Here is a 27,229-nt window from a genome sequence, read left to right as displayed (position 1 = left end):
TTTGGAGCTGAGCTGTGGGGCATCTACTTGCAGGTCCCCACAGTCTCTGCTGGGCTTGATTCACCTGTTACCTGGCCCCTGGGCATCTGATTGGAGATCTCTGACTCACAGCCTTCGTGTAACTAGAAGGTCCTTAGGCCCAGCAGGCCCCACGTGCTGGTGAGTTTGCCTTTTAGAAGAGTGCTGACTTTACAGACAGGCCACAGAGAACAAAAGATCAACAGCACATTCCCCAGTGCACTGGAAAAGCACCTCCCGTCCTTCCCCAGGCTCCACAGCCCTTCAGGGGTTGAATGGCTCGGCCCAGGCTAGGTTCCACAGGCTTTCCTTGATGTCAGGGGGAAGGCATTTTGGGAGGCTCTGTTTTACTCATTTGCAAGGGGATTGTTGGGGGCGCTAAAGTGTGACAACAGTACCGATCACATTTCAGGCTTCATAAAATACCATGACGCTCAGCTAGACACTACCTCATACTGTACCATCTGACCCGGATCGAGTTACCCCCCCCCCCCCAGCCAGCAACGAGGGGCCTGGACGGTGCAAGGGAAATGAGGCCCCGTTGGGAGTTTTGTGGAGGAGAATTCGATGCCCCTAACTCTGCCGTCCCTTCCCCAGGCATGGGGAGAGGTCCCTTACACCCAGGAGAATCAGGGTACTTCTGCTCTCTCCTGGTCAAAGCGTGACCAACCTGTAGAGACAGACAAAGGGTTCCCATGGCCTTGACATGATAGCCGTGTGGTGACACAGTGCTGAGGATCTGCAGCAGTGCAGTCTCTGCCTCAGGAAGAAAAAGGAAAAAAAAAAAAAAAACAAAACAGCCGTATCTGTAGTAAGAACTCCTCCCTCCCTGGCCTTATTTCTCTTAGTGGCATGAACAGTGAATCTCACATCTGATGGACCCTAGTCCTGGTACCATATTGAGGGCCTGCAGCAGCCCTGTCACTCAAGGCTCAGCAACCTGAGGTGTATTTATGAGGGTCCAATACCACTTCTGGTGGCTCTGGTTCCTCTGTGGCCACTGCTGACCGAAGCTCTTGCTCTTGTCAGACCCTGTGCAGTGTCCTAGAAAGAGCGTCTTGTCACCCAAGATGGGAACTTGCCCAAGGCTCCCCGCTCCTCTATGGGCTGCAGAGTTCCTGTCATTTGGATTCTCCATCCTCTGTGAGCTTCACGCCCACAAGGCACCCTTGGCATGCCCCTGCTTTACAAAAGATCAAACTGAGGCACGGGGAGGGGGGGAGTGGCCTGGGGAAGACAAGAACAGGTTGAGCACCTGTACTCTAAACATCCAAACTCCAAACCCTGATGGTCTCTAACTCCATGCAACAAATGGAAAATCCCAGCCGGGCATGGTGGTGCACACCTGTAATCCCAGAGGCTTGGGAGGCTGAGTTAGGAGGATTGCAATTTCAAGGAAGCCTCAGCAACATATCAAGGGTCTAGCAATTCAGCAGGACCCTGTCTCAAAATAAAAAATAAAACAGGCTGGGGTGTGGCTTAGTGGTGAAGTGCCCTGAGTTCAATCCCAGTACAATAATAATTTCATGTATAAACTTGTTGAAGTATAAAGCTCACCATAGTTTGAATTTTCAGTTCCCTCAGTGTATGGGGGGAGTGATCTCTTCATGAAATTTGTATTTTCCAAAGTCAGACTCCTCTCAAGAATATACCTGTGATGGCAGTAGGATTATATATATGTATATAAAAATATATATTGTGACCCAGGTGACAGAGACAGGGAGTCAGGAAGTTACATATTTGTTAACTTTGAAAATTCATGGAGAAGTAAAACGAGAAAAATGTGTGACATGTTTTATAATATGTATCCCTGATGAAGCAAAAGGCACGTCCAAGTATACACCATGCCTCCTATCAAATGCCTCTACTTCTATTCCTTTTGGATTATTTTTGTTGATGTTAGGATAAGTGGTCAGAGTCTAGTAGGTTATGGGTTAGTGTCAGAGATTCAATGTTTCGAATGGCAAAACGTCAAATGTGTCTAATATGTATGCGAACATGTGCCACATAAAAATCTTCCACTGTCATCCACCACAATGCCTTGACATTACTATCACCCCAAATAAGACACAATGAGAGGAGAAGAGGAAAAAATTCTGTGAATACATATCTGGAATTGGAAATTCTGAGGAGCTCACAAACTGGGGTGTGGCAGAAGAGATCCCAAAAGTAGGGGACAGGGTACACATTCCACAAACATGGAGCTTTGCTGCCCTGATTACTTCTTGACTATTTGCCTCTGACATTTGTGCACTAGAAATATAGCTTTGTGATTTAGCTTCCTTTGTAGTGAGACCATAAAAGCTTGGTCTGAGTCTATGTGAACAGGAGGACATGGTTTCATATTTTCCAATACGAACAGGAGGCAGCAGAGCTGAATCCTCTCTTTGTAGGTAACTGTGGCCATCGGGGTATGAATGTCTCCCTGGGTGGATTGTGAAGCCTTTGGCTCACCCTCCAATTTTAATAGCATTTCTTGCAGCTTCCCTGGAAAATTGGTGTTTGTTTTTGAAATACAAAAAGGTCAACCGGGACACAGTGCTGGAGGGAGCTATGTCACCTGGGGTGAGTCAGGGTCTGAAGGAAAAAACACAAACTGGGCTTCTATCCCATATATCTTTCCCACTTGAGTGTAGCAACTTGATTCTGAGCATCGCAACAAATCCTCTCCCCACAACAACATGCCTTTTTATTTTAGGGTCTGCTGGCTGCATCTTTTCAGTCACATGTCATTTGGAAGCCAATGACAGAACCACAGGGGCCCACCACAGATGTTTGATCACACACCTGCACTCCATTTCTCCAGGCCCAGTTCCCTGCTGGCTCCTACTCACTGGCATCTCTGTTCTTCACCATGGTCATGAATTACACTCAGTCAAAAACGGCACTCGCTTGTTCAGTCATGATGGGCAACAGGAGATCTAAAGGTTCCCCAGGGATTTCTGGTCATGGGATTCTCAAACACTTCCTGGTTTTGGCCTAGCCATATTTCAAGAATGAAGAAGTTGGCACTGTGGGTTTTGATTCATTCAGGAGCCATTAAGTGTTCAGGAATCTCCTTTCAGTGAAAGCTCTGGAGATCTAATGCAGGCAAGGCTTCCCAAGGAGAGGCAAAATGTCACTGGAATCCATGCCCATTGGGGTCTAAATTATGAGGTTCATGTGAGTTTTGGCTCTCAACTATAGTTGAAAAGGCTTTAACAGGAAAATCATGTGGAATCCTGGCTGAGATTCCCAGTGCTGTGGAGATAGCCACCCTCGGCCTAGATCTCAGGTTCCAAAGGCTCCTCTAATGCCTGGCCTTCTAAAATACCAACACAATTCATGGCAATAGTTTTCTGAGATCAGTTCCAGAACTCAGTCTCTAATGGCATCACACCAGAGTTCAAGCTGAGGTGGACCCAGTCATCTTTTCCAACCACTACACAAAAGACCACTATTCTAACAAAAACACTCCAACATGGCCCTCAAGTTCTTCCATATAGACATTCATCATAATATTCTGGCTGAGGATTTCCATAGGGGGAGCAGTCTAAGATGGTGTGCAAAGTAAGCTCTCATGCCCATCATATGCCAAATGTCATGGTGGCCTGGACACCCTTCCTGAGAAACAGGATAGATAAAATGGGCCTGTAGTTAATACTGCTCTGCTTATCAAATTAGAGGCCTCCTGCCTGCCAGGGGTAGATTCTTTATGTGTACTGGAGTCATGAAAAAACCCAAACACCTGTGTGCTAGTTACTGGAGGGCTTGCAATAACTCATTTGACCCAGAGGATCCCTGTTCTTACTTCACAGGGGTCAGGAGCCTGACCAGAGGAAGGCAAGAGACTTCATCCAATATTACACTTCCTTTTCATGCTTTTACATTTTCATGGACACATGGGATTTTTCTTTAGTTTCCTGGGGTGCTGAGATTGTAATTCACAGCCACACATAGTGCCAAGAGTCTGATTCAGACACATCTTTTACAAAGCACTTTACCTAAAAGGCACAGATTAGGCCTCTTCATTTCCATTTAAAACTGTTTTCTTGAGGATTCCCAAAGGAGTACCCCAAGGCAAAGACCTCCCTGACATTCAGGGGAATAGAACAATGGGTAAGAAACAAGCCTGGGGAAACACTTTTCTTCAAGATGAACACTGTGGCACTGACAGCTCCTAATCAAGCAACTTGGGTTGCTATCTAAACAAGCAGGGATTCTCCAGAGAGATCCTTACCAGTCACACTAATTTTTGAGTTTTCTGATTTGCCTGGCATTCCCTTCAGCGATCCAGTCCATGGCCATGTCACAGAGTTTGGAGATGGTACACATCTTGGACACAAAACCACGAACCCCTTCAGAGAGTGTCCAAAATTCAGGAAGAATACAGGAACTTAGGATGATGGTAGGTGTTGCCTTTCTGCACGACAAGCAGAAGTCCATTCATAAATTGGCCATGAGGAGTCCTGCAAAGATTTCCACTAGACAGGACACATTCACGGCTTCATTCTTCTCTCTACTCTCTTTAACCACAAACCCAGTGGGATCCACTGACATAGAAAGACTCACTAGTTAACAGTCCATTTCAAACCAACAAAGACAACAAAAAAACGTTTTTCCTTCATGTTCTCAGAACATGAGACAAAACGACAAATGGAAACACACACCCACTAAGACACACAAACCACCCCTGTATTTGGTCTGCATCTTTCCACTCTGTCTTCTGACTGGTGGGTGAAAATATGTTCACCAGCAGCGGCCTGTCCTCTCTCAGCTCTGGTCTCCTTGGCCATCTCTGTGTAGTTGTCAGGAGCCAGCAATGAGCCAACACTTCTTTCTCAGGAAAGGCCCCTGTTCAGACCATTCAAGGCATTTGGCTATCCACACATCACTAGGTGCCAAGAAAGAATGTCTCTGGCCTTGGTACAGACAAACAAGTGAGTCCACTGGGACTGGAACTGCCTCTGGGTGCCTCGCCTCCTGGATCCCAAGTTCAGAGAGTTCCATCACCAAGGAAGTGACGTGAGGTCACTTCCTTCAGGGAAGTGAATGAGGTCACTGCCTTGGCAACCACTTTGTCCTAACAGTTGTTTCCAAGGGTCCCATGAGATGGAGGCTGCCCCACCTTCCTGTGACATTTTCACAAGACTAAAAGGTCTATATACCCTAGGAGCCCGGTATCAGCTATCCACCCAGGCCTGATTCTGTCCATCTTCCCTCCATTGAGAAGAGAGAGGCTGATTCAGCCACATCCCTTCATCCTGACCGGGTTTTTGGCCATGGAAGATGACTTTAGACCTCACAGGTCCCACCTAGCTGCATACATTTGCTCCAGGGATCATTTCTGCATCTACCTTTGAGCTTCTCAGTAGCTGTAGGATTCCCTACATACCTGTATGGCAAGATCAACTCAGGACCTGCTGTTATGTGAAAATTGATTGAGGGAACAGAGTATGGTTAAGGGTCATATCATGTTTGATTTGGGTTAGGAGTCATTCTGCTGGATGAATACGGGTATTGGGCAACTGAGATTTTATAAGAATGTAAGGTGAAATGTAAGTATGAAAATAGAAAACTAGGTAAGATCTGAAGCACATAAGGGTGTTGGGCTGTTGATTTGGTTACATAGTTTTGAATTATGTGTTGCAGGGATGAATCCTCTAAATCCATATACAATGGCATAAGATCTTGTACGTGGGACTACTGAATGTAAAAGAGAACTTCCAGTGAAATAGAGATAGTAGGCAGGATTCCAGTGTATGGTAAGGAAGAAGAGTGAGTTTAGGATTTGGACAAAAGGCCCTTTTTGCAATCGAATTTCTATTAGAGTGTAAATGGGAATGTCAGCACACATGAAGACTCAGTCACAACAAGGCATTTGGGGAAGTAGATATTAATATGGATGTTAGGAGATCAGGCAAAGTACAAAATGAGTGATAAGATCAGGGATATTTTCAACAGAGGGGTGGTTGAATACATTATCCTAGGAAGAAACCAGTGTATACTCACCATAGGATTGAAATTTGAAAACAATAGGCAACACAGACATAGATGATTTTAGTAATCCATGCTCTCATTAAAATTAGGCTTTGGTAGAATCATAAGATAAGTGTGAGTTTTGCATTTTGTGTCCAGAACATGATGTGATGAAAGGAATACATGGAGCAGGTGACATGCGTATTTCTTCCACCATTTCTGGGAGCATGTTTTGAAACCCTATCATTTAGTGTTTGGGGATACAAATAGGTGTACCCTGGGTCTACGTATATGGAGATAATGCATGAATAGACCATACGGAGAATAAAAAATATAACAGGTTACTATTTTAAATAATGAATTGAATTGATATTTTTAAAAATACATGAAATCTGGTATTCACATACAAACATTCAATCCAAGTAGTTATACATCTAGTGGTTATATTAGGGTTACTAATTATAACAAACTGTGTTTGAGTTTTGCTTCGAAAATGATGATGGAGATCAAAAGTAATGTGTTATAAAAGAAATCTCATGAAAAAGCAAGAAAAGCAACATGGAGAAATATATGGGTTTTGATACAGGGTGTGAATGAAAGTGAATCATATGCATATCAATTTGTGAATTGTGAATGAAATGATACATCCTATGATGTATATATACTGAAGAAATAGGAATATAACAATTTTGAATGAAAATTAATTTCAAAATACACATCATGTCCCATATGAATATACTTTCATTGATGTTAAACTGGGTCACGTACTGCAGAAATATCAGGGTTAGTACTCAATATTCACTGATGTTCATTTTGAGTATTCAGAAATGAATATGTATGTCAAGAAAATTACTATTTCTGAGAAATATCTTGTGAAAAGTTGATTATAAATCCACACAGATGGAATGAAAGAATCAAGGTAGTATATGTATATGACACATATATTTCATGTTTGCAAATCCGTTCTCTACTTCTCTCTCTCTGTGTGTGTGTGTATATATATATATATTTAAAACATTAAAATTTAATAGTACATATGCCAATCGAAATTCATAAGGGGATATATATCCTTCACATATGTACCCCAAATATTCATTTTTCCTCTACAGTGTTTCATGTATAAACTTGTTGAAGTATAAAGCTCTCCATAGTTTGAATTTTCAGTTCCCTCACTGTATGGTGGGAGTGATCTCTTCATGAAATTCATATTTTCCAAGTCAGAGTACTCTCAAGAATATACCTGTGATGGCAGTAGGATTATATATATGTATATAAAAATATACATTGTGACCCAGGCGACAGAGACAGGGCGTCAGGAAGTTACATATTTGTTAACTTTGAAAATTCATGGAGAAATAAAACGAGAAAAATGTGTGACAGTTTTTATAATATGTATCCCTGATGAAGCAAAAGGCACATCCAAGTATACACCATGCCTCCTATCAAATGCCTCTTCTTCTATTCTTTTAGGGTTATTTTTATCTATGTTAGGATGAGTAGTCAGAGTCTAGTAGGTTATGGGTTAGTGTCAGAGATTCAATATTTTGAATAACAAAACAGAAAATGAGTCTAATATGTATGCGAACATGTGCCACATAAAAATCTTTCACTGTCATCCACAACAATGCCTTCACATTACTATCATCCAAAATAAGACACAATGAGAGGAGAAGAGAAAGAAAATCTGTGAATACATATCTGGAATGAAAAATTCGGAGGAGCTCACAACCTTGGGTGTGGCAGAAGAGATCTCAAAAGTAGGAGACAGGGTAAACATTCCACAAACTTGGAGCTGTGCTGCCCTGGTGACTTCTTGGTAACCTGCCTCTGACCTTTGAGCACTAGAAATGTAGCTTTGTGCTTTAGCTTCCTTTGTAGTGAGACCATCAAAGCTTGGTCTGCTTCTATTTGGACCGGAGGACATGGTTTCATATTTTCCAATACGAACAGGAGGCAGCAGAGTTGAATCCTCTTTGTACGTATCTGTGGCCATGTCTCCCTGGGTGGATTGTGAAGCCATTGGCTCACCCTTCAGTTTTAATGGCATTTCTTGAAGCTTCCCTGGGAAAGTGGTGTTTGTTTATGAAATACAAGAAGGTCAACCAGGACATAGTGCTGGAGTGAGCTCTGTCACTTGGGGTGAATCAGGGTCTGAAGGAAAAAACACAAACTGTGCTGCTATCCCATATATCTTTCCCACTTGAGTGTAGCAACTTTTTTCTGAGCATTGCACCAAATCCTCTCCCCACAACAACATGCCTTTATATTTTAGGGTCTGCTGGCTGCATCTGTTCAGTCACATGTCATTTGGAAGCCAATGACAGAACCACAGGGGCCCACCACAGATGTTTGATCACACACCTGCACTCCATTGCTCCAGGCCCAGTTCCCTGCTAGCTCCTACTCACTAGCATCTCTGTTCTTCACCATGGTCATGAATTCCACTCAGTCAAAAATGGCACTCGCTGGTTCAGTCATGATGAGCAACAGGAGATCTGAAAGTTCTCCAGGGATTTCTGGTCATGGGATTCTCAAAAACTTCATGTTATTGTCCTAGCCATATTTCAAGAATGAAGAATTTGGCACTGTGGGTTTTGATTCATTCAGGAGCCAGTGAGTGTTGAGGGATCTCCTTTCAGTGAAAGCTCTGGAGATCTCATGCAGGCAAGGCTCCCCAAGCAGTGGCAAAAGGTCACAAGAATCCTGGCCCATTAGGGTCTAAGGTATGAGGTTCATGTGTATTTTGGCTCCAAACTATAGTTGAAAAGGCTTTAGCAGGAAAATCATGAGATGGACCCAGTGATCTTTTCCAACAACCACACAAAACACCACTACTGAAACAAAACATTCCCACATGGCCCTCATCTTCTTCCATATAGACACTCATCATAATATTCTGGCTGGGGGTTTCCATAGGGGGAGCAGTCTAAGATGGTGTCCAAAGTAAGCTCTCATGCCCCTCATTTGCCAAAAGTCATGGTGGCCTGGACACCCTTCCTGAAAAACAGGATACATAAAATGCACCTGTAGTAAATACTGATCTGCTTCTCAAATTTGAGACCTACTTCCTGCCAGGGCTAGATTCTTTATCTGTACTGGAGTCATGAAAAAACCCAACTCCCTCTGTGCTAGTTACTACAGGGCTTGCAACAATTCATTTCACCCAAGGGATTCCTGTTGTTTCTTCATAGGTGTCAGGAGTCTGACCAGAGGAAGGCAAGAGACTTCATAAAAATTACTCTTCTTTTTTATCCTTTAGTTTTGAATGGACATATGGGATCTTTATTTAGTTTCCTTGGGTGCTCAGAATCTAATCCACAGCCTCACACAGGGCCAAGAGTGTGATTCAGACACATCTTTTACAAAGCACTTTACCTAAAAGGCACAGATTAGGCCTCTTCATTTCCATTTGAAACAGTTTTCTTGAGATTTCACAAAGGGGTGGCCTAAGGCAAAGACTTTCCTGAAATTCAGGGGAACAGAGCAATAGATAAGAAAAAAGCCTGGGGCTGACTTTTCCACATGATGAACACTGTGCCACTGACAGCTCCTGGTAATGCTACTTGGTTTGCTATCTATCCAAGCAGGGATTTTCCAGAGAGAGCCTTACGGGTCACACTAATTTCTGAGTTTTCTGAGATTTTTGGCATTCCCTTCAGCAATCCAGTCCATGGCCATGTCACAGAGCTTCACGGTGTTACACATCTTGGACACAAAACCACGAGCCCCTTCAGAGTGTGGCCAAAATTCAGGAAGAATACAGGAACTTAAGATCATGGTAGGTGTTGCCCATCTGCAAGGCAAGCAGCAGTCCATTCATAAATTGTCCACGAGGAGTGCTGGAAAGCATTCCAGTAGACAGGACACATTCACTGATGCATTCTTCTCTCTACTCTCTTTAATCACAAATCCAGTGGGATCCATTGACATAAAAACATTCACCAATAGCAAAAGGACTCACAAGTAAACAGTCCATTTCAAACCCAAGAAACCGTTTTCCCTCTATGTTCTCTGAACATGAGACAAAACCACAAATTGAAACACACATACACTAAGACACACAAACTCCCTCTGGAGTTGGTCTTTGTCTATCCAAAGTGTCCTCTGTCTGTTGGGTGAAACTATATTCCCCACAAGTGCCTGTTCTTTCTCAGATCTGGTCTCCTTGTTCATCTCTGTATAGCTGTCAGGAGCCAGCAATGAGCCAATACCTTTTTTTCTCAGGAAAGGCCCGTCTTCAGACCTTTCCAGTTATTTGGCTATCCACACGTCACAAAGTGCCAAGAAAGAATGACTCTGGCCTTAGTACATCCAAACAAGTGAACCCACTGTGACTGGAATCGGCTCTGGGAGCCCCACTACCTGAATCCCACGTTCAGAGAGTTCCATCACTAAGGAAGTGAGGTGACGTCACTTCCTTCAGGGAAGTGAATGAGGTCTCTGCCTTGGCAACCACTTGGTCCTAACAGTTGTTTCCAAGGGTCCCATGAGATGGAGGCTTCCCCATCTTCCTGTGACATTTTCACAATTTATAAATATATACATATCATAGGAGCCCGGTATCAGCTATCCACACAGGCCTGGTTGCATCGATTTTCCCTGCATTGAGATGAGAGAGGCTTATTCAGACACATCCCAGGTTATTTGCCGTGGAAGATGACATTATGTCTCTCAGGTTTTACATAGCTGCTTACATCTTCTCCAGGGATTCTGCTCTTGTGTGAAATTAGATTGAGGGAGCAGAGTATGGTTAGGGTTAATATCATGGTCGATTTGGGTTAGGAGTCATTCTGGTGGGTGAATATTGGTTTTGCAAAATTGGGGAATTTATAAGAATGTATAGGTGAAGTGTACACGTGAAAATTGAAAACTAGGTAAGATCTGAAATATAGAAGGGCACTGGGCCTCTGATTTGGATACATAAAAGTGTTGAATAGGTTCTGCACAGAAGTACTATAGACATCAATACACCATGGCAGAGGATCCCGTACCTCAGATACTTCAATGTAGAAAACAACATCCAGTGAAACAGGGACAGTAGGTATGTTTGCAGTGTCATTTAGGAATAAGAATGAGTTTAGGATTTGGACTAATAGTTCTTATGTAATAGGGTTTGTGTTAGAGAGTGAATGAGAATGTCTGCATACATGAAGAGTCACAAGTATGTATTTGGCGAAATATGTATGAATATAGATGTTAATATATAAAAGTTCTGAATTAAGGAAAATTATCATGTGAGGTATATATTTAGGAACGTTTTTAATTGGGTTTGGCAGTATACATAATATTATGAAGACAGAATATATATATATATATATATATATATATATATATATATATATATATATACACATCAATATCCTTGAAATTGAAGTTTTTTGTAATCATGTGCATGTCTTTTCATACTAGTACATCGTTTTATTTAAAATTAAGTTGGTTTAAACATGAGTTCAGGCTTAGTTACTAATTCTGTGATTGTAATGTTACTGTTAAAAATAAATATGTATATTAATTAATCTAAGTGTTTATTCTACCATACATATGAAAATTTTTAGACAAATTACAAATTAGTATTTTTGGAACCTCAGTGTCTTAATGAGACCCTGTCTTTAAATAAAAAATAAAAGAGGCTTGGGTGTGGCTTAGTGGCATATTGCTTTTGGTTTAAATATTTAGTACCCCAAAATATTTAGATGCATGGATTTACAAAAAAATGTGGGCTATCAGGAAATATTATTCTATCTTTCATAAAATAACAAAATTCTTATGCATTATACAATGGAAGTAAACCTTGTAAACATTATGTCATATGAAGAAAGCCTAAAACTATTGTACAAATACTAAATGATTTCAAGGAGGAAGTAACCATACCAGTCAAATTCATACAAATAGAAAAAATAAAACATAAAATAGATGTTACCTGGGTCAAGAAGGTGTCAAGAATTGGGATTTTAATGGGTAAATTTTCTTTCAGAGGTGATTAAAAAAATGTTTGGAAGCATAAAGTAGTGACAGTTACAGAACATAGTTAAGGTCCTTGGTTGCAGTAAATTGTACAAATGAGAATATGTGAGGTATGGTTTTTGTGTATAGTATACCAGAAATTTTTAAAAAGTTAATGTTTAAAACATCTAGTTTTTATGCTTTTTGCTTTACACATACTGAAACACACTAAGGTAAAACTGCCCTTTTCTTTTCAAAGGTCTTAATTTAATTTCCACTGAGGCTTTTTTTCACTGTTTTATTTGATTCTGAATAAAATATTTGTAAAGCAACCCATTTGAAGAAAAAAATGTTTCGGATAGGCCATTACTTATTGCATTAATAATTGATTCAAGATATTAGAAGATATTTGTCAATAAATGAGGGCAGAGGGCTGGGGTTTCTGTCTCAGGGGTAGAGCACTCAACTCGCATGTGTAAGGCACTGCATTTTTATCTTAAATACTACATAAAAATAAATAAAGGTATTGTATCCACCTTTCTCTCCCCCCCCTGCTGGTAGTTGAACTTAAGTTTGTTCCTGTGAATTTCCAGGCACAGCAAATAAAACACAGACACACACACTTTACCTTTAAAGGAGCTTCAGGACAGCTTCTCTTCTCTTGACCTCAGGCTCCCCAAATGGGAGAGCAAGAGAAAGTCAGAAGAGGCTGGTGAGACAGAATGAGCATGTTCCAGAAGTGGCTCTTATTGGGGGAATCCTTTTTCTTAGAAAGTTCCATCCAAAAAAGGCCAGAAGGGGCAGGGGTACAAAGGGCAGGTAAGTGTAATTCGACCCAAGGGGCCATGGGACAACATACCTAGGTCTGAAGACATGCCCTCAAACTTCCTGATGGGGTCAATGTCCAGGTCACTACAAGATGTAGTATAGGTCAAAGCCTTTTTGTTCCAGGATGGAAGACGTGAATCATTCAGAGTTTGTGTTCATTTTATTTCAGAACACTGCCACAAATTGGTGATAGAAATTACAAACATCAGATAATATTTAATTTCTTTCTAATTGCTTCTTCAGAGCAGCACTAGGAGACATTATTACAATATTTTTATGAGGCTGAAATCTAGGTAGTTTTTAAAACTTCCAAGTTATCTCTTTGACTTCAGCATTGAACTATTAAATCTGAATCAACATATCTGTTGACACCCTTAAATTTTGTGAATTAAAATGAAGAGCAAGGGGTAATAGCAATAAAAGTTTCATATCTAGTTTTAGCCCATTAAACCATGACAATCCGCTGGGGTAGTTATTAGTTTTATAGAAAATAAATAAGATGAATAAGGGCTTTTGACTAACTTTCTGTACTGGTGGGGTTCTTTTTTATTTCTCTATGATCATGAAATATTATGGTGGCATGTCCAGTATAATTAGCCTTGAAAATAGCATCAGTCAATTAAAACACATTGCACTATTACACCTGTGTTTTTAGAGTGTACAGAGAGCCTGGATTAAACTTACATTATTACTGAAAACTTTGAGTTATTGAGAACACTTGATTTTGAGAAAAGATTCAATTTAGGCTCTTTTACTATACATTTAATTATTTAGAATTATTATTTATGAGTAAAATTAAATTTTACACACTCAAATGTGTCTATATTGAGAGAAATAACCAGCAGTACAATCTAGTAAAAAGAGGCTTTGGAGTTAAGGGTTCAAATTTTGACTCAAATACCTAGCAGTTATAAGACTCTTGCTAAATTACTTAATTTCTCTAGGACAAGTGCCCTTTTTGTAAAATGGAGACAATTGATCCAACTTTCCATGGCTCTTATGTGAGCATCTATTTATCAGGAGATGTAGCATATCATAGCAGTTAAGCACTTGTACAGTGATGGAGCTGGACTGCTTAAAGTCACATCTCAGTTCATAATGTACTCATGTATGACCACAAGCAAGCTGTCTTTCTCAGTTTTCTAATTTACAAAAAGATATAACAAAACTAATTCCAAACTGTTATTTCAAGGATTGAATTGTCATTATTTGTAAAGTACTTGTAGACTCTGATACACATTTCATTTTGTGTAACAAATCATGTTTGCTTTAAACAATTAGTGTTCAATCTCCCAATTTTCCTCTAATCTCCCAATTGTTCTTTCTCACTGTCCAGTGCAGAATCTATTCCAGGCCCATTTTTCCCCTGTGATTTTGGTGTTCCTCCAGGTATGTGTAGGAGTTTTTTTTTTCTTGTAAACACATTTTATGGATGAACAAATATACTCTCATATTTAAGTATACTTCCTATTTTAACAATTTTATATGTAAATTCCCAGCCCAGGTTGTTTGGCCATTTGCTAACCAGTACCTCTATCAGTTCATTAGTCAATTACAATTGATGTATTCAGCACAACCAAATGTAAATTCTTTTTTTTTCTAAAAATCTACATCTTTTCTGTAGCTAAGTGAAAAATACCATTAGATATCAAATCCCCCAAGCCTTAAATATAGGACTCAACTCTAATCCCTTCATTTCTCCCCTGTCCAATCACCTTAATAGTTCCAAAATGTATTCACTTCTCACTTTATGCATGTTGATGTCATTTCTACTTTAGAGAAGAACAGACTTTTCTTTTGCCTGAACTATCTGCAAAAAGATTTTCCTGTTGCTAGCCTTGCTCTTCTTCATTCTATTCTTTATATTGCAGCCAGAGTTTTTCTTTTAAGTAACAAACATGAATGTATTAGTTCCCAAAATAAAGTGACCCCCACTGCCCTCAGAATAAAATTTAAATTTCAAACTATGACTTCAAGATTTGCTCATATTTCCCTAGGCTGACTTCTAAATATTTCCCCTTACACTTTCATATACCAGCTATCCTTATCTTGTTTAATTACACTAAGTTACTATATTACCTCTGGCTTTCAGGCTTTGGCAATATTTCCTTCATCTGATATTACTCCTGCATTCCCAGTTGCTACTCATATCCTGGAGATGGCTTAGTATAATTTTCTCAAATAATGTGATTTCCTGATTCCCATATCAACACAATAAAGTCCAAATTATGTGCCCATTACAAAATTTACTCTATCACAGCTACCTTTATTTATTGACAAAATTCTGTGAGGTAAAGTAAGGGCAAAGTTACATAATATATATATTTTCATTCTTCATTATTTACTACTCAACCACCACCACAATCATTTCAGAATATTTATATCACTCCTAAAAGAAATGTCTGGCCCATTATTTATCTCTCTCAATACCTTCTACGCTCAGTCCCTAGCAACTTCTAATCAACCTTCATCTCTATAAATTTGACTACTGTAAAGAGTTCACATAAATAAAATATATAACATGTGACCCTTTGTGTCACTGTGCAGGAAAAAATAGGGACTCAATAAATATTTGCAGAATCTATGGAGAAACACTATAGAAAGAATTTATAGTCTAGGAAAAGCTCACAAAATTTTAGCAGTAGGAGGGATTTTTAATGTCATCTAGTCATCTAGTCCAAATATTTAATTTTCTAGGTGAGAAAATCTAGATCCAGAAAAATATTTGACTAACACAGGGACAGTCAGATTATTTAGTGACAGAAGTGAGACTTAAAAATACAAAAATTTTGATTCACAATGTAGGAGTTTTTCTTGACTGACTCCCCAAAGTAATGGTCCTCTTTGCTTTCACTTCATCTAATATGATGCAGTGACCAGTATCTCCCTAGGTGTTGGGCTTCCTTATTTGCTTGTGTCTAAACATGGTTGGTTTTTTTTTTTTTCTATCATTTTAGAATTAGCTTGCTTCAAGAAAAATGCCCAAATAATTTTCGCAAAATAACCAGGCCCCTTTCAACCTCTTATATTTTGTTACTACTGTTGCTTCTCCCTTTGAGAAAAGGTTTTGTGGAGGTCTCTTACTAAACTACAAGCCCTGCTTAATTTTGAAATGTCACAAGCTGATAGCCCCAGGAAGTGTGACCCTAGAGTCACACATTCTCAGAGAATAGGTCTATGTGCATTGTATCACCTTGTTCTAATTCATTACCTAAAAACTGAAAAAAATGATTTTCCAACTCTGGACTTTAAGAATTTCAGCTCTTTCAAATGTCTTTTGCTTAAGAAATTTTTTTTGCATTCTGGATCCACAAACATCTGAAATTTCACAGGGTATCCATATCATTCATTCTTGTTTGATATATTGTCTCTGTGACAAGCATTAATAATCTTATTGACAGTCAATATTTCTGTGTTCCTTTGGGAAAAAAATGACTTCAGATTTACCTCTTGACTTAAATCTCAAATACTCTATTTTAAATGGTGGCACAATTAATATTTTATGCCTTCTCTGTGTGAGTCCAAAGCAAAGATTGACCAGCTGTTGTTTTGTTAACTGAGACCTAAGCCACATTTTTTTCCCAAGTGAAGCAAAACTCAGTTTATTACGTTTGTCCAAAAAAGTCATACTTGATACACTAAAAATTTCTTCTTTTTTATACTAAGAATTTTTTTCACATTTTCCCCATAGTTTTAATGGGAAAACCCCATCAACTGAAAAATATCCAACACATGAAATTTGAATTTCAACTAGATGACCATCTTAACATACACATCATATGAAAGATAACTTTGCTCAAAGGGAATGCATGTAAGAAGAAATGGGTTGGAAAGATTCGTAAAGCCAGAAAGGAAGAGAGATTTCCTCTAATATTAATTTGACTCCTTAATTTTAAAGGGAAAAGTGAACTTAGTGAAGAAAAGAAAGTCCTTTCATGAAATAGCGTAAGAACAAGAAGACATCCCAGGCATAAATGAGGTGGGGAAAGAAATAAGGAAGGAGGGAAGAAACTGACCTCATCTGTAACTCACAGCATGCACAAATATTAATTCAAAATTGATCTTGGCATGATGGCACACACCTGTAATCCCTGCAGTTTGAGAGATTAACAGGATGATCATGAGTTAAAAGCCAGCTTTAGCAAAAGCAAGGCACTAAGCAACTAAGTGAGACCCTCTTTCTAAATAAAAAATTCAAAAATAGGGCTCGGGATGTGATTCAGTGGTTGACTGCCCCTGAATTCAATCCACAGTACCAAAAAAAAATCATGGATTTGTAAGTAAAACATAAAGCTACAAAGAAAAAGGAAAGTGACGCTCAGCAAGGGAAACTTGTTTGCCAAAGTTCACTCTGTGACTTAGATTTGTCACAGAGCTTGTTTCAATAAATTATTATTCACTAGTTTAACAAATTCCATTTGGCCCTAATAATTCTGGTACTCCATGCTCATTCAGAATAAATGGTTTCCACTATAGTAGCTGCATATTTATTCCCTGCTCTTTGGTCTTGAAAGATCTTTTTCATGCTACTTCAATTACTCATTCAGCATTCACTAGGCAACTGCCATGTGCTAGGCATCCTGCAGGATTAGAAGCTGAGGGATTCAGAGTTAACAGGAGAAAGAGCGGATTCTCTTTCTAATGAGATTTAAAAACCCTTTAGGTACAACAACAAAGCTTTTCCTAATTTTTCACCAGGTGAGCACAGCCAGTGTGCTCTGCACACCTGCCACATTTTGGTGATTGGCCAATCTTTAGTTCCACCACACTGGCTAATCTGGCCTGTTTGGAAGACTGAAGTCTACAGAGATAAAAAGTCAAATCCTCCATAAAGTGAAAGCCCTCTCACCTGGGCTCCTGAGGCAGGTCATCCTAGGGTGACACTGGTGGCTCATCTCTTGGTCTTCCAAGGAAAACTCATAAAATTCTACAGGTGCCTCCTCCCAGTGCAAAGCCCCTGGCTGCCTCACAGCTGATTATGGCTGCTGAGTCCTAACCCAGGCCCATTCCTGCAGCTTCTCAAAAATGAATCTTAATGATTCTAGATAGTGGGATGTGGATGTCGCACTGCATTTCTATTTCCTGCTCCATATCCTTCTTGTAATGTGTGGAACTTTTTCTCCTGGAAAGCCAGGGTATCACCTATAGCCTCCCTTTTGCCCCCTCCTCAGCCTGTCATTTCCACTTATCCTCAGAAAATGTTGGACCCCAAAGAAATCTTTAAAATTAAAGTCTCAAGTAAGAGTGGCAAAACTGTTAAAATGAAGAGCTTGGGCCTAACAATACCCAAACACCCTTTTTCCGGAGACCTGGGCTCTGGATGATGCTCACCTCAGAGGGTAGATGCCTCCCTCTCACCTGGGCTCCAGAAGCCTTTGCCAGCCCAAACCGCCTCCCTCAGGCTTATGAATAATCATCTAGGCCTTTCTGGGTGGGGCAACACTTCCTCATGCATAATCATCTAGGGGCCATGCTTCCTCATGCATAACCATCTAGGCCTTCCTGGGAGTGGAATGCTTATTATGAATAATGTAATTTCTCTCAGCTGCTTTCAGGAGCAGGAGGTGGAGCTCAGCCTTGTGAATATGCAAAGCAGGGGTGAGTGGCAAGTAATTGCTCCCCTACCATGCCTGGACACCTCACAGCCTGGTTCCAGTGCAGGCTTCCAGTCGGAACCCTCCAGCAGCCAGGTCCAGTCTCTCCTGCCCTTCCAAGGACTCACATTCTGCTCCAGGGCTTGAGGAACATGCACCAACTTTGTGATGCCTCAGGACCCAGGAGTGACCAGGGACCTACACCAAGTTCAGGGGGACTAGAGAAGTTTGCGTCCCAGATTCACCCCTCTTGAGCAACCTGTAGGATGAGGACAGCTTCCTGAGGTGGTGCCTGCCTGCCAAGATAAGGTGCTATGCAGGTGTGGGCTGCTGAGTTGGAGGTCTCAGAAAGACCCAAGGCCAGCCTTTGCTGCCCTTGGAGAAGGGCTTTCTCAACATAAAGTATCTGTCCCTTCTCTCTCAGCATATGGTTATCTACATGTTATTATCTTTCTTTATAAAATTTTACTAATAGAGGCAAGAGTATTAATATACAATATAATATCATTTTCTTAAGTATGGAACCTAGAATTCCAGGATTAAGGTGTCACCAGGTTTTATTTCATCTGAGGTCTTTCTTCCTGGGCTTGTAGATAGCCATTTCTGCTGTCCTCCTATGGTCTTCCTTCTATGCATGTCTGTGTTCTAAAGTGCTCTTCTTATAAGGACACTGGCCAAATTGAATTAGGGATCATCATAATGATCACATTTTAACTCAGTTACCTCTTTAAAAAATTGTTTCAGAACTTTTATTTATTTCTTTTAATGGGGTGCTAAACATTGAACCCAGTGCCTCATATGTGCTAGGCAAGTGCTCTGCCACTGAGCTACAGCCCAAACACTTAATTCAGTTACCTCTTTAAGCATATTATCTCTAACAGCAACCATACTCTGAAGAACTCAGGTTTAAGATTTCAACTTATGATTTTTGAGAAACACTTCAACTCAAGGCTATGTATTATTACATCTTAGTTTACAACGTCAATCGTATCTGATCTGCCTTATGAGGAAAAACAGAAAAAAAAGTTTTGTCATATTTTGTCACTGCCTTATAAGGTCACAACCTTCCAGTCCATAATGTGAGTCCTTGTCATGTGCTGCTGGATAACTTCCATTAAGCTGTTAACACATATTCTGTTACTTGTAGCAACATATTTGAAATTTTTTAAAAAAAGTAAACACTGTATCAACTTAGATTATTTTTAAATGTAAATGGCATTTTTTTCAAACTGACCAATCTTTCTCAGTTGTTCTAGTCCAGACCCTTAGAGAAATAGTCCTGATATGCAATTAAACATGAAATAAATTTTTTAGTCTTATTAGTTTCCTGTGTCTGCCATAATATAAAAAGTGTAACTTATTGCTTAACCATGGTTCCCTTGCTGAGCCGCCAAATGTTGGCAGCTCCCGGTCCAAGGGGCCCTGACCTGTGTGCCTTGTGTGCCAGGGGCAGTGCCAGTGGCCACTGGGGCATGGTCACCAGGGGCACACTATGGCCCAGCACTGGCGTCGGCTTTCCCAGTGTTCCCGCACTGGTGGCAGCCCTCGCCGCCTCCATTCGCTCCTGTTCATGCGGGGCAATTGCTTGGCTGGCCGGCTCGCCAAGGCAATTAGAAACTCCCTCTCTGCCACAGTCACAAGCATGTCCTCCTGAGAGCAAGCAGGGGACACTAGGGCACAAGCAGACATCAGCCACCCTTCTGGGCTTCCCCTGCTAGGGGGCACCTGGAGCAAAATGGCCGTTATTCAATACATACTTGTTGAATGAATGGCTAGCAAATAATAAAAAATAACTTTTGCAACAATCGTGTCTCCCTACTTGGAATGGTTCCTTGACATTCCATACTTATCCCTCAGGTCTCATCTTGAATGTCACCTTATCTGGAAAACATCCCTGGCATTACAATTCTGTATATAATTGGCACAGAGACTAAGTAAGTGCTGTGTTCCTAGATCTACCATAGAAGGTTGTCTTCTGTTCTTAGCTTTATTATACAGCCACAACCCTTTGTAATTAGCTCTACAAAAATTTAAACATCATTTCAACTAAGTAAGGTCTCATGCAATTCTGTCTCTTTAGTAGATACTTTTAACACAGGTTTAGGAAATACTTTTCAGATTGTGGATTTAAAAGTTCTGTATCAAAATGATTTATTTATGGTCAGCTTTATGTGTTTTTGAAGGCAGTTTCTCAAAATCTGTGCTGGTTTTCTATTTTTTTTTTCCGGGAACATCGGTAGCTGAATTCTCTAATAGGATTGAAATATTGAGTTCTCCTGAAATCCCTGTTTGGCCACTTCAATATACACTTACATTTCATTTGTAAGGCAGAAGCAAAGAGAGTTTAAATAAAATACAAGAACATATTCCATCCATCAATGAAAATACCCACAAGGGCAAGTTGAGAATTCTTAAAAAAATACTTAATTTTATAGTTTTTATTCTAAAATTTTTATTAATATTCTATATAAAAATGTCTACAGGACGGTAAATAAAATTTTCTTCTCCTAACACATCATATATTTTACCTTAAGTGACAGTATTATGTGTACAATAGCTTTGTTTGAAATACTGCTTATCCAACTTCATGAACATCTCTGTCAATGAGTTTGTAAGTCTTACTTATGTCCATAGCTCATATATTCTCTAAACTGTGGCATGACATAATCTGCTTAGTTTCTTGCCTATGATAAAACATTTAAAAAGCATATGGGAGAAGAAGTACACGTTCCAAAAATTCTACTTGGTAGATCAGTTTTTTGAATTCCGAAAGATGCTATTTTTTTTCCTTTTACAAATTAAATTATCTAAGGAAATCCTAACATTTCTCTCCACTGTTCTTCACCTTGTTCTCTCTCACTCACCTGAGACAGAAGGTGAAAAATGATTATCACTTTACAGAGATAACTAAATACTGCTGAATTAGTAAATAGCAACCAACAGACTTGGGCCACAAAGTCAGTGCCAGTCATTAGGGGCACCCGATAATATGGTTTTAGTCAAGGCCACTACAGCAAACCCAAAGATAGTTAGGATTTAGTAAATGAGTTTTAGCAAAACAAAATCAAGGGGTTTCAGAGAAAGAAGCATTAAAAACAAAGGAAAATACAGTTATAGACAATGTGTTTAAAAAAAGTATTAATAACAAAAATTATTTTTAGGTAAGTCACTTTTTTAAAATTTTTATTTATTCTTTTTAGTCATACATGGCAGTAGAATGTGTTTTGATATATAATACACACATGGAATGTACATACATTAATCATATTGTCTATTCTATTCTGCTGCCCTTCCTATCCTCCCTGCTTCTCCCCTCCACTCCCATCCTTTCTCTCTATCCAATCTAATGTGACACAGTTTTTTTTTCTTTTTCTCATTACAACATCATATATGTATTCTGCATAACAATGAGGTTCTCCTTCCATCTTATGTGCAACTCCCCTTCTCCCTTTTTCCCTCCCACCTCTCTTCCCTATTTAGTGGTAGTCTTCTTCTCTTGCTCTTCCTCCCTATCCCATTTTGAGTCACCCCCCTATATCAGAGAAGACATTCGGCATTTTTTTTAGGGATTGGCTAACTTAACTTAGCATAATCTGCTCTAATGCCATCCATTTGCCGTCAAATGCCATGATTTTATTATTTTTTTTTAGTGCTGAGTAATATTCCATTGTGTATAAATGCCACATTTTTTTAAATTCATTCATCTATTGAAGGGCATCTAGGTTGGTTCCACATTCTAGCTACTGTGAATTGTGCTGCTATAAACATTGATGTGGCTGTGCCCCTGTTGTATGCTCTTAGGTCTTTTGGGTATAGTCCAAGAAGGGGAATAGCTGGGTCAAATGGTGGTTCCATTCCCAGCTTTCCAAGAAATCTCCATACTGCTTTCCAAATTGGCTGCACCAATTTGCAGTCCCACCAGCAATGTATGAGTGTACCTTTTTCCCTGCATCCTCGCCAGCACTTATTGTTGTTTGACTTCATAATGGCTGCCAATCTTATTGGAGTGAGATGGTATCTTAGAGTAGTTTTAATTTGCATTTCTCTGATTGCTAGAAATGGTGAGAATTTTTTCATGTATTTGTTGATTGATTATATATCCTCTTCTGAGAAGTTTCTGTTCAAGTCACAAAAGTCAACTCAAAATTGATCAAGGAGCTAGGAATCAGACCAGAGACTCTGCATCTAATAGAAGATAAAGTTGGTCCTAATCTTCATCATATGGGGGCAGGCCCCAAATTTCTTAATAAGACACCTATAGCACAAGAGTTAAAACCAAGAATCAACAAATGGGATGAATTCAAACTAAAATGTTTTTTTCTCAGCAAGAGAAATAATATGTGAGATGAATAGGGAGCCTAAATTCTGGGAACAAATTTTTACCCCTCAAACATCAGATAGAGCTGTAATCTCTAGAGTATACAAAGAACTCAAAAAATTAAACAACAAAAAAATAAATAACCCAAATCAACAAATGGGCCAAGGACTTGAACAGAAACTTCTCAGAAGAGGATAGGTAAGTCACTTTTTAAAGGCAATTTGCTCAAAATAACCTAGTAATATGTAAAAAAGTTCAAGGAGTTAACTGTTTGGTGAGAAAACAGACTCTGATACTTAGGTAAAGGATAATTTAAGACAATTTACAGAAAAAAACACCTAAATTCTAATTTCCAAAAAACATTCAAATCAGTTTTTATTTGACTTAATCATATACTTTATGACTAGATCTAGATGGCAGGAAACAAAAATGATTTAAATATTATTCTTATGAACATGTACTTCATATTGCTTTGACTATTTTTAAGGTATCAAAATAAAATTATCCTGAATGGAATTAAATAGTCAGGGACACACTTTTCAAGACTATTGAAATAGATTGAACATAACTGCTCTAAAATAAAGTGGAGTACAGCTTTGAAGCACTAAGGTGATACAAGAGGAAAAAAGTACTGGAGAATGTTCAGGGCACATTGGCTAATGTGATTAGGTAGTTTCATCTGTTTGCCACTTGGTGTTTATGGGTGTGACTCTCTCTCTTTTTTTTTTGCTTATTTTTTTATTATTAGTTGTTCAAAACCTTACCAAGCTCTTGCATATCATATTTCATATATTTGATTCAAGCAGATTATGAACTCCCATTTTTACCCCATATACATATTGCAGATTCACATCAGTTCCACATCCACTGTTTTACATATTGACATACTAGTGTCTGTTGTATTCTGCTGCCCTTCCTATCCTCTACTATCCCTCCTCCCCTCCCCTCCCATCTTCTCTCTCTACCCCATCTACTGTAATTCATTTCCCTCTCTTGTTTTTTTCCCCTTTCCCCTCATGTCCTCTTATATGTAATTTTGTATAACAATGAGGGTCTCCTTCCTTTACCATGCAATTTCCCTTCTCTCTCTTTTTCGCTCCCCCCTCTCGACCCTGTTTAATGGTTATCTTCTTCTCATGCTCTTCCTCCCTATTCTGTTCTTAGTTGCTCTCCTTATATCAAAGATGACATTTGGCATTTGTTTTTTAGGGATTGGCTAGCTTCACTTAGCATAATCTAATCTAGTGCCATCCATTTCCCTGCAAAGTCCATGATTTTGTCATTTTTTAGTGCAGAGTAATACTCCATTGTGTATAAATGCCACAATTTTTTTATACATTCATCTATTGAAGAGCATCTACGTTGGTTCCACAGTCTAGCTATTGTGAATTGTGCTGCTATGAACATCGATGTAGCAGTATCCCTATAGTATGCTCTTTTAAGGTCTTCAGGGAATAGTCTGATGATCAAATGGTGGTTCCATTCCCACCTTTCCCAGGAATCTTCATACTGCTTTCCAAATTGGCCACACCAATTGGCAGTCCCACCAGCAATGTACAAGTGTACCCTTTTACCCACATCCTCAACAGCACTTGTTGTTGTTTGACTTCATAATGGCTGTCAATCTTACTGGAGTGAGATGGTATCTTAGGGTGGTTTTGATTTGCATTTCTCTTACTGCTAGAGATGGTGAACATTTTTTCATGTACTTGTTGATTGATTGTATGTCCTCCTCTGAGAAGTGTCTGTTCAGGTCCTTGGCCCATTTGTTGATTGTGTTATTTGTTATCTTATTGTTTAATTTTTCGAGTTCTTTGTATACTCTGGATATTAGGGCTCTATCTGAAGTGTGAGGAGAAAAATTTGTTCCCTTGATGTAGGCTCCCTATTTACCTCTCTTATTGTTTCTCTTGCTGAGAAAAAACTTTTTAGTTTAAGTAAGTCCCATTTGTTGATTCTTGTTATTAACTCTTGTGCTATGGGTGTCCTATTGAGGAATTTGGAGCCCGACCCCACAATATGTAGAGAGGAGCCAACGTTTTCTTCTATCATATGCAGAGTCTCTGATTTGATATCAAATTCTTTGATCCATTTTGAGTTAACTTTTGTGCATGGTGAGAGAAGGGGATTCAGTTTCATTTTGTTGCATATGGATTTCCAGTTTTCCCAGCACCATTTGTTGAAGATGCTATCCTTCCTCCATTGCATGCTTTTAGCCCCTTTATCAAATATAAGATAGTTGTAACTTGTGGATTAGTCTCTGTGTCCTCTATTCTGTACCATTGGTCCATCCGACTGTTTTGGTTCTTGTACCGTGCTGTTTTTGTTACTATTGCTCTGTAGTATGGTTTGAAATCTGGTATCGCTATGCCGCCCGATTCACACTTCCTCCTTAGAGTTGCTTCTGCTATTCTGGGTCTTTTATTTTTCCATATGAATTTCATAATTGCTTTATCTATTTCCACAAGAAATGCCATTGGGATTTTGATTGGCATTGCATTAAACCTATAGAGAACTTTTGGTAATATCGCCATTTTGATGATGGTAGTTCTGCCTATCCATGAACAGGGTATATTTTTCCATCTTCTAAGATCTTCTTCTATTTCTCTCTTTAGGGTTCTGTAGTTTTCATTGTATAAATCTTTCACCTCTTTTGTTAGGTTGATTCCCAATTTTTTTTTGAGGATATTGTGAATGGGGTGTTTTTCCTCATTTCCATTTCAGAAGTTTTGTTGCTGATATACAGAAATGCTTTTGATTTATGTGTGTTGATTTTATATCCTGCCACTTTGCTGAATTCATTTATTAGTTCTAGTAGTTTCTTTGTAGACCCTTTTGAGTCTTCTAGGTATAGATTCATGTCACCTGCAAATAGTGATAATTTAAGTTCTTCTTTTCCTATTTTTATGCCTTTAATTTCTTTTGTCTGTCTAATTGCTCTGGCCAGTGTTTTGAGAACTATATTGAATTGTGTGTATCCTCCTGACTCAGTCTGGGCAAATCATATGACTTAAGAAATTTATTGATGTCTTCACTATCATCTATTTTATTGGAATATAGGGTTTCAAAATAATTTCTAATTGTCTTCTGTATTTCTGAAGCATCTGTTGTGATATTGCCTTTTTCATCCCATATGTTATTAATTTGAGTTCTCTCTCTTCTTCTCTTCGTTAGCATGGCTAAGGGTCTGTCAATCTTATTTATTTTTTCGAAGAACCAAATTTTAGTTTTGTCAATTTTTTCAATAGTTTCTTTTGTTTCAATTTCATTGATTTCCTCTCTGATTTTAATTATTTCTTGCCTTCTGCTACATTTGCTGTTGTTTTGCTCTTCCTTTTCTAGGGCTTTGAGATGAAGTGTGAGCTCGTTTATTTGTTGGTATTTTTTTTTTTTTTGAGGAATGACCTCCAGGCGATGAATTTCCCTGTTAAAACTGCTTTCATTGTGTCCCATAGATTCCGATATGTTGTGTCTGTATTTTCATTTATCTCTAAGAATTTTTTGATTTCCTCCTTTATGTCTTCTGTAACCCATTGATCATTCAGTAACATATTGTTCATTTTCCATGTGATGTAGGATTTTTCCTTCCTTCTTTTATCATTGATTTCTAGTTTCATTCGATTGTGATCAGATAAAAATGCATGGTATTATCAACCCTTTATATTTACTGAGGGTTTCCCTATGGCATAATATATGGTCTGTTTTTGAGAAGGATCCATGTGCTACTGAGAAAAAATTATATCCACTTGATGTTGGTTGATATATTCTATATATGTCAGTTAAGTCTAGGTTATTGATTGTGATATTGAGTTCTATAGTTTCTTTATTCAACTTTTGTTTGGAGGATCTGTCCAATGGTGAGAGAGGTGTGTTGAAGTCACCCATAATTATTGTGTTGTGGTCTATTTGATTATGAACTTGAGGAGAGTTTGTTTTATGAACATCGCAGCACCCTTATTTGGTTCATAAATATTGATAATTGTTATGTCTTGTTGGTGAATGGTTCCTTTTAACAGTATATAATGTCCTTCCTTATCCCTTTTGATTAACTTAGACTTGAAGTCGATTTTATTTGATATGAGAATGGCCACCCCTCCTTGCTTACAAGGACCGTGTGCGTGGTATATTTTTTCCCAACCTTTCACCTTCAGCCTGTGTATGTCTTTTCCAATCAGATGTGTCTCCTGGAGGCAGCATACTGTTGGATTTGTTTTTTTTAATCCATGTTATCAGCCTATGTCACTTTATTGGAGAGTTTAAGCCATTAACGTTTAGAGTTATGATTGATATATGGTTTGTACTTCCAGCCATGTTTGATTATTTATCTCTCTTTTTTTTTAAATTTGGTTTGTTTCTGCATGATTAGCTTTTCCCCTGCCCTCTAGCTTTACTGAGGTACTTCCCACTGTTGGTTTTGGTTATTGTTTTTCATTTATTCCTCATGTAGTGTTTTGCTCAAGGTGCTTTGCAATGCTGGTTTTCTGGCTGTCAAGTCTTTTAACTTTTGTTTATCATGAAAGATTTTTATTTCATTGTCATACCTGAAGCTTAATTTTACTGGATACAAAAT

At 39.0% G+C, this 27,229-nt stretch overlaps 1 protein-coding gene across 6 annotated transcripts in view; it reads right to left on the bottom strand.

Annotated features, from left to right (window-relative positions):
- Positions 1-27,229, bottom strand: part of LOC124097413 (eyes absent homolog 2-like) — a 66,417-nt gene that overhangs the window by 7,044 nt on the left and 32,144 nt on the right. The window lies entirely within an intron of this gene.

This window comes from Marmota monax, unplaced genomic scaffold, assembly GCF_021218885.2.
Source record: "Marmota monax isolate L192 unplaced genomic scaffold, Marmota_monax_Labrador192_F-V1.1 WCK01_AAM20220418_F8-fsc00401, whole genome shotgun sequence".
Classification (NCBI taxonomy): domain Eukaryota; kingdom Metazoa; phylum Chordata; class Mammalia; order Rodentia; family Sciuridae; genus Marmota; species Marmota monax.
This window is presented reverse-complemented; position numbering and strand designations above follow the sequence as displayed.